Raw genomic sequence first — 17363 nt, 5'->3', positions numbered from 1 at the left:
CTCTGGCCGGCAGATCTGCATGCTGCCAGGCTGGGAGGTGGGGTTTGCTTGGCGCCTGAATGCCTGGGTTCTGACCCTCAGATTCACCAGATCACTGCAGGGCTGTCGTGTGTGTGTGTGTGTGTGTGTGTGTGTGTGTGTGTGTGCGTGCATGTGCGTGTTATGGATATAGAACTTCTTTGGGGATTTCTGTGCATATCCAGGTAGGGTCTGGAGGACTTCAAGTGTATATCTAGGCATGACCATGTTATTTGTCTATGTGTGTATTGGCATGTTTATCCATCGGTCTGTGATGGAATGAAGGAATGTGCGAATTGTACAAATGCATCTGTCTGTGTATTGTTGTATTGTGTTTACTTGCATGCCTGCTGTACAGATGGGCGGTTTAGTTGTGACCACGCCTCTGTGGGTATATGTCGGTGTCTGCAGCTGTGTATGTGTCTGGCTGAGTGTATGTGTGTGAGTGTTTGTGGGTGTGAGTGTTGGATGCTGGGGGCCGGGAGGTCAGGGTTCAAGCCACTCACAATTAGCACCAGCTTCTTGATTCCCTGTGCTCGGCTCCTGCAAGTCCTCATAAAAAGCTCATAGGGTCCAGCCTTTGAGCCCTACCCGCCGGGTGAAAAGGGGAGCAGTGGACTGGCTACAGGGTCTGGGCTTAGAGAGCCTGGAATCCACTCCTGGTGCACATACAGGGCAACTGCTGGCCTGCCTTGGCCTACCTAGCTCCTGGGGGGCCCTCGCCCCTGGCCGGCCAGAAAGACTTGATCCAGGACACAGCCCCCACAGCATGCCACACTTCATTAACTCCCACAAATCTATGTCACATCCACTTCTTTATAGGAGATGAGCAGAACCCAGCCTGATTTGATCGGTCCCCAAACACAGGCTTTGGGTACAGGGAGCTAGTCTCATCACCATTCCTGTGCTATAACTGGGGGGATAGGGGGACAGGGGAAATCAAGAAGATGGGTAAATGGGGGGCAGCTTGGGCAGAGTAGGAGAAGCAGGAAGTCTCAGAGACTTAGGGCCAGAGAGGCCCTTGGACAACCTCTGATCCAGTCCACTCTTTTACAGATGAGGATACTGAGCACATAGAGAGCAAGGTCCTCACCTGAGGCCACGCAGCAAGTCCTGGGAAAAACACATTCTCTTCAGAGTGCTGGGTAGCTCCAGAGTTCACGGTCCGTAGGAGCTATTCATTCGTATCCACTACACACCAGGCCCAGTTCTAAGCCCTGGGACGCAGCAGTGGGCCCCACAGGAACAGCCCTTACCCTCACGGAGCTTACACTCTATTTAGAGAGACAGACAGTAAACAAAGAAATAAGATCATGTCAAGTCCTGTTAGGGCTTGGGGAGAAAAGTACACCCTGTGGTACATTAGACTCTCTCTGTCTAACACGGTAGCCACTGGCCAATTTAAGTTCCAATGAAGTAAAATGAGAAGTTGCCCAGGCTCAGTAGCTACATTCCTGCTGCTCGTCAGGGCCACACGGTAGGTACTGTGCTGGGCGGCACACAAAGAGAATATTCCATTATCACAGAAAGCCTTGCTGGACAGCGCTGGTCTGGAGAGTGAACAGAATGGCTGGGGTGGTGGATGGCCAGGGCGGGTGACATCTGTGCTGTCCTGATGCAAGAGAGCCGTTACATGCTGGTGTCCCAGGAGGAAGCAACAGGTGCAAAGTCTGTGAGGAGGAATCAGCATGGTGTGTTCAAGGGACAGAGAGAAAGTGAGGGGAGAAGCGGGCAAGATGGGACCAGGGAGGTAAACGGAGGCCTCTGGGGTCTTGGCAAGAGTTTCTGCTTTGTTTTAAGGGCATCAGCAAGCCCTGGGGAGTTTAAGCCGGGGTGACAGAGTTTTAAAAATACAGAGAGAATGGCTTATGGGGGAGGGGGGTAAGAGTGGAAGTAGGGAGACCTAGTGAGAGGAAGGTGACTGTGATTCCGGTGATGAGGGGGGAAGGGAGAGAGCCACCAGACATACCCCAAACCACAGCCACCGACATACCCCAAACCACAGCCATCGGACATACCCCAAACCTTAGGGTGCTGAAGCTAAGTTTCACTTGATCCCCAAGCTCCCCTCTCCTCTCCTCTTGGTTTCTGGGCACTGACTTGAACACCTTCGTTCCTACGACCCATCTGTCCCCCCTCCCCCACAGGCCACTTGAGCAATCACTCAGACCCGTTCCCCAGGCTCCCTTTGGTGGCTGGGGTCCAGTCTCGTTTCCAGGGCTTTGCTGCTCTCACTGCGTCCCCGGGACTGATGACACAGGCCCGTCTAGTTGTCTTGGGCTGATGGGAAGATGCTTAAGTCATTTGGCGTTTTATTAAGTTTCCCCTCCACGATGACCATCTTGGAGCCAGTGAGGAGAACACAGGAAGAACCCGTTTGCACTGGGTCCAGGAGGCACTAAAAGAGAAGGTTCAGCCTTCAGTTGCAACAACCTCAGGAACTTTGGTTGGATCTCGGAAGGAACTTCTTCTCTAAAAAGAGCTGATGGCATAGCCATGCATTACCAGTGGAAGGGACCCTTGAAGGCCCTAGGAATGGGACAGGTAAGCTACTCCCAAGAGTGGGGCTGCAGAGACCTTCCTTCTGTTCCTCAAATGCCCAAATCTCATTTTTCCCCAAGACCTTTGCACTTGTCCTTCTCTGCCTGGAATGTTCTTCTCCCAGGACCTGAGGGTGGCTCCTTCTCCATCCTGATCAGCACTTCTCACCCTGAAGACTTGCCTCTCTTCTGTGCTAGAATGTCAGCTTCCGGAAGACAGAACTGTTGTCTGTCTTGTTTCCGTCTGCACACCTGTGCCGGAAGCAGTGCTTGGCACCTGCGGGAGTCCCCATGAGGTTTTCGGTGAGCAGGTCGGGCAGCCCCACACCTTGCTGCGTGCTCTCACCGCACCCTCCCCTCCCCACAGCCCCTGAAGGAAGGGGTCCACATTCTGTTGGCTGGACCTGGAAACTGAGGCTGGGAGAGATGAGGTCACTCACCCAAGGTTGCAGGGGCACTGAGTGGTAGGCCTGGCCTCGAGAGGTCTGCTGGGGCTGCAGCGGGGGCAGAGGTCGGGCGAGGCTGCCAGCACACCACCTCTCCACTGGGCAGCTCTGTGTTCACCCTCGGGCCTCTGCTTCCTGCCGAGCTCCATCTGGGCACTCCCACCCACCTAGTGTCCCTCTGTGTGACTGCTACTTGAGAGTGACTTACCGGTGGTGCACAGTGGCAGGCCCTGAAGCCGAGTGTCACATAGCAAATGAAGAGTCATAGTCGAAAGTCCTGCCCATGGTGGCCTCAGCCTGGCTCTGCTAATGGACCAAGCCCAGGGCACTTGGTGACTGCACTGGCCACGAGGCAGGCAGACCTGCCCTCTTGGTGGCACTTGGTCATGCCCTGGGCTTCCATCAGCTGAGTGGACTTGGGCCGCCTCTCTGCTCAGCTCCGGGCGCTTCGGGAACCCCTCCCACCCAGCTTGGAGGTCTCAGAGGTTTTGTCACAAAGAACTGGGGGCCTGAGTTCCCGTGGAGGTTTTGTTTCAAACTTCCCTCTTGACCCTCTGCCTTCCTGAGACAAAGCTTTGCGCTCATGTTCCCCATGCTCGCCGCCCCCCGTTCTACCCCCTAAAAATGCATCCTGGAAGAGCGGACAGTTGGGAGCACACCTCCGCTCCCTCAGCTCATTGACCTCTTCCCTCTCTCCAGTCGAATGCCTCCCTCCCCTTAGCATCCAAACGAGCGAAAAATTATGACATTTAGAAAGCACCACGCTCCCTGTCCCTCCTTTATTGGATCTCAGAGCCGCGCTGGCCACTCAGTTCTTTTGAACTCCATCCCTCGGTTTCCTTGGTGCCATCTTCATCTGGTTCGGCCCGCCCCACCCCCACCCCCAGCCACCGTTGCTGAGGGGCTCCTCGAAGCTCTGTCCTTAGTCTCCTCTTCATCTCTGGGTGATCACACCCACCCCTCTGGCCTCAGTTACAGCCCCCACCTCCCCCCGCGCCCCCAACACACGCGGGATGGTGAGAATCCTGAACACACATGGGACAAGTTACATGCACCAAGAACCTGAGTCAAGCACCTTATTATTATGAACTCATTTGACTCTCCTTGCAGCCTAAGACTAGATGAGGAGACTCGGGTATGCAGAGGTTGTGTTTGTTCCCAGTTTGCCACAGTCATTATGTAGCAGTTAGTATGTGTACACAAACCTGCCACTCTGGGCCCAGGGTCCATGCCTCTCACCACTGCACCTCACTGCCTCCGCTCAGCCTGCACCTCTCCCAGACAGGTGTGTTTAACCACTTCCTGGCCGCCCAGCTCCTCCTGCGCTCTGCACCACCTAAATCAACACCCCAACAAACATCACCCTGGTCTCTCCTGGCCCGCCTCCTTCTCCATGTTCCCTCTCGGATCTTTCCAAATACCTACTGGTGTCTGATAGATGAAACACTGTGCTAAAAATGAGTCATGGAAGTCAACAGAGCAGATGCGTCCTTAACCTCCTGGAGCTCAAATCTAGTGTGTGGGGAGAGATGGATATTAACGAATCAAGGTACCAATAATGAATTAATCCAAGAAAATTATGAAACAAAAATAGTCATTTAAAGCTGATACCTAGAGAATGAATTAACCAAGTAAAGCATGTGTGTGTTTGAGTGTGTGCCTGTGTGTGTATATGTGTGTGTGGGGGGGACTTCTTGCACAGTGAATATCATGTTCAGGGGAATCAGTACCCAAGTAAGACCCCAGCACACACACATACTCGTATACGTAATGGAAACAAACGTTTCCTGAAACAATACTTGACTATGTGTAATGTCCTTTGATATTTTATCTATTTTTTTAAAAATGCGGGTGACAATTTACTACATGGATTTTACAATGGCTCACCGCTCTAGTTTGCCTGTTCACCTGGGTCCCCTAGCTGGGTTGCTTGTTTCCCAAGTGTCAGAAGTGTTTGTTTCCAAGTCTATTCATGCCAGTAGTGTTTGTTACTGCAGGTAGGGGACTGAAGTCATGTCCTTCACCAGTGAAATATGGGGGGGAGGAGCAAGAGTTGGTATTTTTAGGAAAACTAAATTGAAAGTATGGGAAAGACTGGGGAAAGAGAAACACTTAGAAACAAGTCTTCCAAATTAGATCGTCTTGCCACAATTGTCTGTCAGTACCTGTCACAATGCCTGACACTTCATGTTCATGGATACAACAGCTTACATCTGCCCACGATGTGTGTGCTAAGTGCATTTCTTTATTCTTCTTTCACCCTCAAGGCAATTCTATGAAGTAGACACTATTGTTACTCCCATTTCAGATGACAAAACTGAGGCTCAGAATCTTGCTCGGGATGGAGGAGTCAGAGCAGAAACTTAAGCCCTGGATCTCTGACTCTAACACCTGAATTCTTTTATTTGTTTATTTTTGTCAACTTAACTTTTTTTATCCTCACTCGAGTACAAGGGAGGAAGAGAGAGAGAGAGAGAGAGAGGGAAGCATCAATCAGTTGCCTCCCTCACACACACCAGCCCGAGACATTGAACCTGCAACCTAGGCATGTGCCCTGACTGGGACTCGAACCTGCTCCAGCCAACTGAGCCACACCAGCCAGAGCTAACACCTGAATTCTCAACCTTTGGTTATGTGGTCTCGTCAAGCGACAGGAAGGAATGAGTGAACACCCTCTCTGCACGGGGCTTTTCGCCCCCTTCAATCAGAACCATAACTGGCAGGCTAGGTGAAGGAAGATCAGTTTCCATGGCAACGAGAACAAGGAGGACGAAAAATTTTCTCTCTTTTTAAAAAAAGATTTTATTTATTTATTTTTAGGGAGAGAGGAAGGGAGAGAGAAAGAAAGGAAGACATACATGGACAGGTTGCCTCTCGTACGCCCCCAACCGGGGACCTGGCCTACACCCCAGGTATGTGCCCTGACTGGGAGTCGAACCAGTGACCTTTCAGTTCACAGGCCAGCACTCAATCCACTGAGACATACCAGCCTGGGGAAACATTTCCTTCTGAATGAAAAGGCTCCCCTTCTGCCTTGCATGGAGCGGTGAAGCTGGGGGGCGCGGTGGAGGTTGTGCTGAGGTGAGCAGGCTCCTGGTTGAGCGGCGGAGGGTACAGGGGCTTCTGCCCCTTTCTGTAAGGAGGAAAACCAATCCCTGGTTCCGAGCTGAGGCTTTCTGGGGCCCGGCTCCAGCCCTGCCCTGCCCTGGGAGCTCCGTGTCCAACAGTAAATCTTCTACCGGTTTCCTTGTCCTCACGGAACTGTCCGTCGGAGGGAAGCAGCAGACATGACCCTGTGCAAAATGCCACGAATGCCAAGTGCCAGGGCGGCGAGGGGATAGAATGGGGATGGGAACCACACCTGAGCAGGCTCCCCTTGGCATATGGCACTTTAGCTAAGGAATTAGGGGGACAAAGCAAGGGGATGAGGCCAATGCGGGGAGGTCAGGGTGCTGCCAGGTTCCAGGACCAGAGGAGGCTGAGCCGGACAGAGCGGGCAGGGGCCTGGCAGGCTGGGGCCCGGCAGGCAAGAGCCAGGAAGAAACTCAGTGTGAAGCTCGTAAGGAAAAATCTCACTTGAGGTGTATCAGACATACCTCTTTTCCCTTTGATTTCAATGCCATGGTTAGACCCTGAATGGCTTTATCCCTCTTCAAACTATTTTTCTTTTCCGTAGCAATTTCTCTTTCTTTCTCTCTCAGGTCCTCCTGAAGTGCCTAAATTAGATTAGAAAAAGATTCACTAAAGTGATGTGTTCCAACCAAAATGCATTGTAAATATATCTTTAAGAGCACATTCAAATGCAGTTATTCTATCTTATTCCTGTCAGCCTGTGATTAATGTTTCCAAGTAGAGCCGAACGTAGTGGCATCAGCTCCAAGTCACTGTGTTACCGCTCACAGCAGCAGGGCCGGGGGGAAGGAAGGGGATCAGATCAGTTAGAACGATGACAGCTATTCCTACAGGAAGGATTCCAGTGCCTTCTGGAATTTGAATGCAGTCACATCGGTGTCTTTGAAACCACACCAGGTTATTTGGGGGAAACAACAGATCATTAATTTCATTCCTTAATGCTACGAAAGCGAGCAGAGAACTTAGTTTGATGGAGACAGAACATATACATTTATCGTCTGAGTTCATTTCTAAAGATAATCACTGCTGCCTCCCTCCCAGGCTGTCGTGAGGATCAAATGAGATCACGGACGTGCAAGTACTTTCTAAGCTGGCAGGTGCTCTACAAGAGCCAGCTGCCGTGACTAAGGGACTGCGGAGCAATGGCTTTGGAATCAGACTGCAAGTCTGAATCCCTGCTGTACCTCCGCCAAGCGACGTGACCTTGGATGAGGGACCTCACTGCTCTGAGCCTCACGGGCCACATCTGCAAGATGGGAAGGCCTGCCTCACAGAGTTATTACAAAGGCTGAGAAACCTTTTCCATAGGGCCTAAAGCTCGACTGGCAGACAGTAGCATTCGATGAGTGACAGCTAATGCCACACAGAATTACCTGCTGCACTCAGAATAAAGCAAGAGCCAAGGATAAATCTTCAACACATTTTTAAGAATTGTATCAACATACCTGGATCCTCTCTTCAAAGCGATTTCTCTCCGTCTGGCGCTCCATTTGTGCAGCCTATGAAAACGCATTAATTGGTGCCCAGAAGGGACCCACAATCCACAGCTTCCCCAGAACCCTAAGAATAAGCACCTCCTTTACTTGTTGTTCCCCTTGCTGTGGAACTCAGGAAAGCAAGTGCCCACTCCTGTCCCACCCAAGTGAAGAAAAATGTGAAGATGAGCAACCCACACAGAGTAAACCAAGGAGCCACTGGACAATGAAAAGGGACAAGGCCGAGGAAGTGAGACAGACGGTTCTGAGGAGCAAGAGACAACGGCTGAGGACAGCCAGCATCTAACTGGTGAGGCCACAGAATTCACTGCTGTGTGCGGGACAGAGGAGGCCCTGCTCCGTAAAGAAGCTGAGACCTTCCATGAGCACCCAGAGTGTCTCCTAAGGAGAACATACCGCACACAACAGCCACCCAGGCTCCAGCAAAAACGGGACGGTGTGGACTAGGCCTACCTGCACGTCCAGGTCCTGCCCACCCTCTTCCAAAAGCTGGCCGAGGAGGGCACCCAGTGTGGGGAGGGGTCCAGGGAGGCTTTCGGGTCAGTACTAGTAACCCACCTCTTGGAGCCTAGGAAAATATAGCAACTGCTCTGAGCCAAGGCGAGGGGCCGTGATCCCCGCCTCACCCGCGGCCAGGATTAAATGAGGCGGCGCACTGAATCCCTCCGCGGGCTGCCGCCCAAACCAGTGAGTGCCCTGCCCCGCTGCCTCTGAAGTCTCAGACCAGAGATGGCCTTCAGCCTGCCTCTAGCCAGGTAAGTACCATAACGTCATTCCAAGAAAACCCAAAGGATGAAAATAAAGTCTCTGGGCAGCAACAAATTAACACACAGTGCAACAGGCGCGCAGGTATGGACTGTTTCCTTAACCCCCTCCATGAACACAAGGCTGGAAGGGGAAGCATGTGCCGGCGCCCCCGGCAGAGGGAGGCTCTGCTCACTCCTCCACTGATGGGGGGTGACACTGAGAAGCGAACTGTGGGTGAGCCGTGGGGACTGAAGGGGCATCCCATCTCCCGGAGTCTGGCCTGCTCAGTAAAGTCCCCGCTCCGTGTCCTCCCGCCTCACCTCACTTTCTCTCTCCTTTTCCTCCCTCCGAGCAGCAGAAAGTCCTTGGCGCTCTCCCGATGACACGTTCTCATCAGGAGACACCATCTGAGATTTCTCCTCTTGAAGGCACTCAATTAAAGCCTGTTTGCTCTTCAAAGACAGCTTCAAGTCCTCAATCGGTCTAAAAGAGAACAAAATTTAAATATTAATTCTAAGCTGTTCTCTTAGCTCAGTGGAGCAGGAGGAGGTAGGAAATGGGGCCATGCATCTTCAAAGTAGACACATCCAATGACTGAACACGAATGAAATCACATTTTGCAAGTCGGAGATTAAGGACCAGAATTCACGTGACCTTAACTGTCCCCTCACCCCCAGCCTCCCAGGCACCAGACTAGGGGTCTGACTGAGTCACAGCCCTGCTCAGACATCCAACAGCCCCACCACCGAGAGCAGTGGATTACTACTTCTTCGGCCAAGAAATCTCCTTTCCTATAAAAATCTGGCACTGAAAGCTAAATAAACATGACCAATAAAGCAGACTATTCTGGTAAATGCAAAAAAAAAAAAAAAAAAGGAAGGATGTCTCTCCAAGGCATCTCAGGTCAAAGGTTAAAATGCACTGTCTTCCGAGATAAAGACCAAACTCCTCCGCCGCAAGGGGGCCCGGCCGAGCTTTCAGGGCCTAGGACAGAAGCCGGGCTGTGCTGCGCCCCCAGACCTTGGCGCACACGCCTCCCTGCACCCCACTCCCACCTCCACCTGATAAACACCCATAGTCCTGCCAGGCTCAGCTCGGCATTATTCTCCTAGGGGGGCCTTTGCCAACCGACACCCCCGGCGGCCCCTCAGGTAGAGCCGAACACGTCCTTCTCGAGGCCACCAAATTACCTCTATCACCTGTTCTCTGACAACAGCCGCATTGTATCGGCTCTCTGAGCCTGCATTTCCTCAGCTATAAAATGTGGATAACTTGCTTATGTGGAATGGAGATAAGCTATTTAAAACGAACCTCCACCGCTCCAGGCACATGGCAGAACTCAACAAATGACAGTTGCTATAATTATTACTTTTCCTTTTAGCACGCGATGATGAGCATTTTGTCGAAGGACCCTACGAAGAGTGTCTCTAGCTGAGCCTAAAAAGCAACGCACTGGGGCGGAAAGAGGACCGGCTCCCAGGGTGAAGGTGAGGAGGGGGCTAAGGGCAGTCAGAGCCCCTGGCGGCGCCCCCTGCAGAGGGAGGCTCTGCTCACTCCTCTGCTGACGGGGTGGGGTGGGGTGGGGGTGGGGTAACACTGAGAAGCAGACTGTGGGTGAGCCGTGGGGACTGAATCTCCCAGAGTCCGGTCTGCTCATTAAAGTGCCCCTCCGTGTCCTGTCACCTCACCTCAGTGCATTGGCTGAACATTTGTACCTCCCCAAAAGTGATGGCATTATGGGGGTGGGGGGAGGCTTTGGGAGATGAGGTCATGTGGGTGGAACTCCCATGAATGGGACTGGTATCTTATCAGTGAAGCTCCAGAGATCCCTTGCCCCTTCGCCAGTGGGGACACAATGAGAAAAAGGACCTGAGAGGGGGCCCTCGCCTGACCATGCTGGCACCCTGAACTTGGACTTCCAGCATTCAAAACTGTAAGAAATAAATTTCTGTTGTTTATAAGCGACCCAGAGTGGGGTATTCTGCTATGGCACCAAATGGATTAAGACAACCGGACATGGAGGGAACCGGCAGCACCAGTACAAGGCTCCCAAAACCAGGAAGAGGAGTAAGAGTGCCCTCTAGGGGCTCGGCTCTGAAATCATCACATAATCAACGGGAGAGACAGAAAGTCACCCAACTGTACACTAAAATGGGTGTTGTGTCGTGTGCAACTCACACCTTGATAACACTGATTTCTTAGTTACCTTAAAGCAAGTTCTAGCCGGGGAGGGACATGAGAGGGGCCGGGCCCACCTCAGGGGGCAGCAGCGCTCGGGCAGGACCATGGCCCCATCCTCCAGCACCTTCCTGGTTTCCAAGAGCATCCAGAAACCCAGGCTCTTACATAAAATTAAGACTTTTAAAAATATTAGTGACTAGTTAAAACTTCAAAAGAAAAAGGAAATCAGATAAAACATATCTGCTGGCCAGACTTGACCTGCAGGGCTCCCCACTGTCAGCTGCCTGGAAGATACAGACTAGCTTTGAAGTCCAATCGAAGGACAACAAGTAGCTAACACATGTACCTTCGAAAAGGGTGGTGAGGGCGCAAAACATCCTTGTGAGGGCGCTGCCCCAAGCCCCGTCAAACTGTGTGGCAGATCTGACGTCACCAGGGCCTGACCGGGGACCCTGTTCCAGTTCTGTGCTGAGCCCTCACCTTCTGTCACTGGCTCAGCTTCCTAAACAGGCCTGCCTTCAGGGAGGAAGCACACAACACCCTCAGCGAGCAGAGCCCCAGAGGACTCCCTGCTGCCTGAGTCTCTGGGACGTGGCTGGGGCGCACCTACCCCTGCGTCAGACGCATTCGCAGTTCCGACAAGTCAGGCTTCTGCGCCTACCCAGCTAGACCTGCGGGAGACCCCAGGAAGACGAAGCCTTTAGCAAGGCCCTGACCAGACAACCCACGTCCACGGACACCCCACCACTTGGACCAGTGATTACTCAATAAGCATTAAGCCTTCCCAAGCTCCCTTTCCCCAAAAGACAAGAATCCAAGTTTCTGCACTTTCCTCTGGAATTACCTAGAAACTGAGCCAGGCTCCACACCACTGCTCATGCCGTTCCCTCGGGGAGGCAAGGCTTCCCCCGCAACCCCATCACGCCTCCTCCCATGAGCCTTCCCTGCGCCACGCCCAAGCAGAGCTGGGCACTCCCTCACTTAGGTCTCAGCACAGAACCCTGTTTGTACCTCTGTCCCCTCTCACACGCGGGGACTCCATAGAAGGAAGACAGTGCTCCTCTCTGCATTGCCCACACCCAACGCAGTCTTGCTCAGTAGCTGGTTCTTGAATGGATCCTTAAATCCTCTAATTCAGGCCTTAATCCATATACCCAAGTATGTTCTGGACTCCCCTCTTGGATGCCCACAGTCCCTCAATCCAACATGTCCCAGCTGAAAGCTCATCTTCCGAGCCCCTCTGCCCCCAAACATCTTTCTCCCTCTTCCCCCCTAAATTCAGCAAACTGCACTACCATCCCACTATTGCTCACCTGGGTGAGGGGCTATCTCTGCAGCCTTTTCCCTCAGTCTCAAATCCAATCAGCCACCAAGCCCTTCGCGCCAACATGTGATTCTACCTTCTAAAATATATCTCTCTCTTATCCCCTAGTTCTGTCACCTTAATCCTGTCATCATCAAGATTAAGGGAAAAAGAGAAATCAAAATAGTCTTTCCCTTTTCCCTTTGGCTACCAGGAAGCTTACAGCCAAAGCCAAATGCTATACTCAGTATCTGAGTGGAAAATCCCAGCATGAATTTCTATCTACTACCTCTCTCTCTCAGTCCTCAGAATCCTAGTGTCCTTACTGTGGGAACAAGGAGGAAAGGAAGGGGACAGGGAAGAGACAATTCTTCCCCCATGCTGCCAGACAAATGACTGTCAGGTATCGGAGGGACAGAGCCAGACCTGTCTTTCTCTTCCAGGCCCAGAGCCATGTCCATGGTCCCCTCGTGCATCTTCTTCATCTCCAAAAGCTTGTTTTCCAAGCTTAACCGCAGAGTCTTCTCCGTTTCTGTCCCTGCAAAGGCCTTTTCCAGTTCTGCTTGGGCGGCTTTCACATCCTAGAGTTAAATTAAATGCATGTGATGCAATTTTCCAATACAATTGGGAACACTTTGAAAGGAAATTGGATTAAAATATAAATATTTATGACTTTTTCTCCGGCACATTTCCCCTCCCTGAATTGTACTATACATACATGGGGAGAATCAGTAATAAATACATTTGCCAGTCATCCTTCCTTCTTGTATCCTGAAGAGTAATAGGCATTTCCTATGGAAAAGACTCAACTCTACGAGAACTGTTTTGGTTTTGAAAAATCAGATCAATATTTACAGCTCAATGAGAACAAGGAGAAATGCGCCTCTCAATACCTAAACATACGTAAATCTCAAAGAGTCACCATAATCTCCACACAAATTCATCCCACACCCCACCGCCCCCACTAGCTTTTTTTAAGGTAATGACTACACAATTCTAAAGTACATTTTCTGTATCACCAAAGAGATTTAGGTGGTGAAAAACTCTAGGTTCTTCCGAGGCGCTCACAGAAACCAGCAAGGAAGTTATCTAAATCACGCAGCCAGGGTCTGTGTTAGGGATAAGGGACCTGGGGCTCATGAAAGTAACCTGGGACTACTCAAGCCAACCGCCTCGAATCACATCACAAACACAGAAGTCAAATCATACTGGGTACAAAGCCCAGCTCCCACTTACTTGCTGTGTGACCTTTGGGTAGTCACTTAACCTCCCTGAGCCCCATCTTTCCAATCTACACAACAGGGATAACAACCATTTACCAGAGACTTGTTGTGAGACCTGCCAAATGCCTGCTGTATCACAGGAAACTCAGAAAAATGTGGCTTCTTCCCCCCAATCCTTCCCCTCTAGGACCTCCCCCAACACTGTCTCCCAAGAGACTTGTCTGTCAATCATAGTGGTAGCTGGGAAAAATCATTTCCCAATATTCTGAGACCAAGCAACAAAACCTCTGACTTACTGAGAGCCTAACCCTGGCTGGTTTGGCTCAGTGGATTGAGCGTCGGCCTGCGAGCTAAGTGTCGCTGGTTCGATCTTCCAGTCAGGGCACATCAGAGAAGGAAAACTCTGACTCCAAAAAACCTCCGCTGCCTTGCGGCATACCTCTTCAGGGGAAAGGCTAAGGGAGTAAACCCTGACAGAAAATCCGGAGCCGGAGTCCCTAAGGCGGTTTGACGTTGTAGTCAACACCGGCAACTCCTGCGGCGCACCTGAAGCCAAGCTGTATTGACTCCGTCTTTCCCTTGGACCCTTCAGCTGCGAAGAGAGGGGGTGTCTGCTGCATGGGCAACAGCAGACCCTCCATATCACCCTGCCCAGGCTCTGTAGCTTCAGCTTCACTGGAGAGGACACTCCAGCGTCATCGCAAGATGTCGATTCAACACGGGAGGAGACAGATACCGTGTCACTCCTGAGTCAGACTGCACAACCATTCTCGGCGGTGCAGATAGACTCTTAAGAAGCTACACCATCATCTCTCGAGACGGACGGCTGCCGATACGATACGATACGATACTGAGAGCCTACTCGACACCGGGCTTTACAAGAAGCTCTGTTTGTAAATACCCTTGATTCTCACTCAACCCTAACAACTGGCAGACTACCGCAGTTCAGAGTGCAGGCTCTGCAGCCAGACCACCAGGCATTTACTTCCTGTGTCCCCTTAAGCAAGTGACTCAGCCACTCTGTGCGAGGGTCACGTTTTCCTTTTGGTTGTTAAAAGATGACAAAAGCACTTACCTTCTAGGTCTGTTGAGGGGATCACCTAAATCAATGTATGCAAAACGCTGAGAAGGATGCCTCACATACGGTAAGCCCCTGAGAAACTGGTAGTAGCACCGCTGTTATTACAATTACTACAGCAAAGCAGGTAGCACTAGCCTCATTTTACAGAGCAAGAGGCAGGGACTCAGGGAAGGGAACTGCTTTATCTAGGGTGACAAAGCTAGTAAGTGACAGAGCAGGGATTCAACCTAGTACTGCCCATTGTGCGGGCACCTTAAGACAGTGGGAAGCACTTACTGAGAAAAATAAGATGAATGAGCAAGATTAGGTTAAGCGTCTTAAAAGGCTCACAATTATCTTAACTAAAAGTCAGAACCTGGACTCAAGAGACCCTTCTTGGACTCACAGAGGTCCCGGCTCTACCACTCATGACCATGACTCGTTTCCCACCCTCTCTGGGCCCATTTCCTCGTCTATCTGATCAACCTAATATCTACACACCCCCATGAAGCTGACAGAAGGGCTCCAGTGAACATCGTAACTGGAGAAGGACACTGTAAGCTTCAAAATACAGTACAAATATACCCACTCTTTGAATTCAGACGTGCTTTTTGGTGCTATTTCTCCTCATGTCTGCTTAGAAGAATCAGGGTCGCAGATAGAGAAAGCAAGATGAAACAACAGACTCCAAAGATCAAGACATAAGTAACTAATTTATGCAACCTTTTTAACATATTGAACCAGGATTTTCTAACCAAGAAACATCCTGACTCCCATCAGTCATAGGAAGCACCTGAGAATCAGGAAGATGAGGAGCTATACACAGTGCCCCCCGGAAAAGAGGCACTCAATCAACACTGGTGGGACGCTGGGCTGGTGGCATGGAGGCTGGGCGCTGGGGACGCTGGGATGGTGGCATGGAGGCTGGACGCTGGGGACGCTGGGATGGTGGCAAGGAGGCTGGACGCTGGGGACGCTGGGATGGTGGCATGGAGGCTGGACGCTGGGGACGCTGGGATGGTGGCAAGGAGGCTGGACGCTGGGGACGGGCGGCATGGACACATAATGTCCATGATGGGTGAGTCACTCCCCCTCTCTGGGCCTCGGTGTCCTCTTCAGGGAAAGAAAGGCACGGCACTAAACCAGCTCACAAGAGGAGTGGTGCAGCGGGAACACGGGGTTTTAGATCAGTCACCCATTTCTAGGCAAGACTAAGCTTGGATTGGTTAGCATTTCTCTCCGCACCTCCGTGTCCTCGCCTGTAGGAAAGAGACAATAACGGCCAATTTGCAGGATGTAAGGGTATAAATGCTGTATGTCAAGCACCCAGAATGGGCTGGAACCACGGAGATGCTCAACGAGGATGGCTGTCATGTCTTCAGAAACTCTGACAGTTTATGAGGAAAAGAACAGAATTCTGCCCACTCCGTTATTAACCCACTGGAAGGAACACGTTCTCCTCGGGGTTTCCAGACTTGCCTCTTCTAAAAGGAATATTCTTTTGGTCAGGAGATCTTCAACCTGCTTCACCTTCTTCTGAGCATCCTCTTTCACCGGCCGAACTTCAGAGCCACCCCCCTCGGCGAGGCTCTCAACTGCTTTGCTGCAAAAAGAGGCAAATGAGGGTGACCATCAGGTGGTGACTGCATTCACCCTAAGAAACAAGGAATATTCCTACAGACCTGTTACATTAATTAGTATCTGTAACTCAAAAAACACTGATAATATAATATATAAATGTATCGAATCAACATGTTGTACACCTTAAACTTACACAATGTTATATGTGAATGATGTATCAATAAAAATACATATTATTTAGCCCTGGCTGGGTAGATCAATTTGTTGGAGCATCATCGCTATACACCAAGACTGTGGGGTCAATCTCTGTTCCAAAGGCATATACAAGAAGCAACCGATGAGCCCTGGCCGGTATGGCTCGGCTGGCTGGAGCATTGTCCCATGGCTGAAAGGTTTTGGGTTTGATTCCCAGTCAGGGCACATAGCTAGGTTGTGGGTTCGATCGTCGGTCAGGGCGCATATGGGAAGCAACCGATCAATGTTTTTCTCACATCGACATCTCTCCCCGCACACCCCACCCCTGCCCTTCCTCTCTCTCTAAACTCAATAAACATATCTTCGAGTGAGGATTAAGGAAAAATGTTTAAAAAAATACATACTATTTAAAATAAAGTAAGAATCACCTATAATCTCAGGATAGCTACGCTAACATTTTAGTATACAGCCTTTGAGGCGTTTTCTACAAAAACAGAATCATAGAGTATACGTCTGTGATCTGACTTTATTGCTGAACACAGTATAAACATCCTTTTGTGTCAATAAATATACATTAATATTTAGAGGCTCCAAATTAATTTGCTGTATAAAATGTACTACATTAAATCGACTCCTATTTTTAAAACATTTAGATTGCCTCTGACTTTACACATTTCTCTGATGACAGTGATGAAGCTCTGGGAACAGTGGTCAGCAGGAAGTGTTCCACAACTGTCAGTTTTATTGTTTGTTACTATAAGCAACGTTATGCTGAAAGCATCCCCGTGGGTATACTATCCAGTGCTTTCCTTAGGGTCAATCCTAGAAAGAGAATTACTGGGTCAAAGTGTAAACACTCTGAAGATTTTTTTGACAATTATTGCCAAATTTCCCACCAGGAAACTTCCAATAAAGTACACCTCCACCGGGGGTAGGAACGGCAGAGAGCTGGTCTGACAAACCAAAGTACAGGGAAAAGAATGAAACAAAACTGAATCTGAGGAGTCATGGGACTGCATGCCTCGTCTTCTGCCGGCTGGAGGGGGAGCATTTTAGCTACAGCCCACCTAGGTGGGCACCAGCTGGCACTGAGGGCGAGAGGAGAGGAGAGGGGCGAGCAGCCCACACCCCGTGCTACAGAAACATAAAATGCAGAGTCCTGCTGCTGTGGCACCATGGAGCACGCCCCCCGCCTCACAAGCCGCGGGGGGAGGGCACACCCACATCAGACGCAGGACCAAACCACTGACGCCTTCCACTCTGGTCCTCCCCAGAAGAAGAACAGGGTCGGATATGCATTTGTGAGACGTACCCAGAGCAGGTCTCATCGGTTTCTGAAATGACTGCGGGTTTCCTAAAGGCAGAATAATATAAAGGAAATGGCTCCACCTAAAGCTGGTTTCTCAGAGAAACTGCAACAGAACACATCTATTCACCAGCA

At 50.7% G+C, this 17363-nt stretch overlaps 1 pseudogene across 1 annotated transcript in view; it reads right to left on the bottom strand.

Annotated features, from left to right (window-relative positions):
• Positions 1-6449: 6449 nt before the first annotated feature.
• The window catches only part of LOC149997534 (CDK5 regulatory subunit-associated protein 2-like), a 30030-nt pseudogene continuing 19116 nt past the window's right edge, over positions 6450-17363 (bottom strand). Inside the window, exons 4-7 of the transcript XR_016507245.1 lie at positions 15626-15749; positions 12290-12444; positions 7582-8862; positions 6450-6720 (exon numbers count right to left, since the gene is read on the bottom strand). The product of XR_016507245.1 is annotated as a CDK5 regulatory subunit-associated protein 2-like (transcript). The remainder of the gene's footprint in view (positions 6721-7581; positions 8863-12289; positions 12445-15625; positions 15750-17363) is intronic.

The sequence above is a fragment of the Furipterus horrens genome, unplaced genomic scaffold, assembly GCF_987537825.1.
Source record: "Furipterus horrens unplaced genomic scaffold, mFurHor1.1.pri manual_scaffold_11, whole genome shotgun sequence".
Taxonomy (NCBI): Eukaryota; Metazoa; Chordata; class Mammalia; order Chiroptera; family Furipteridae; genus Furipterus; species Furipterus horrens.
This window is presented reverse-complemented; position numbering and strand designations above follow the sequence as displayed.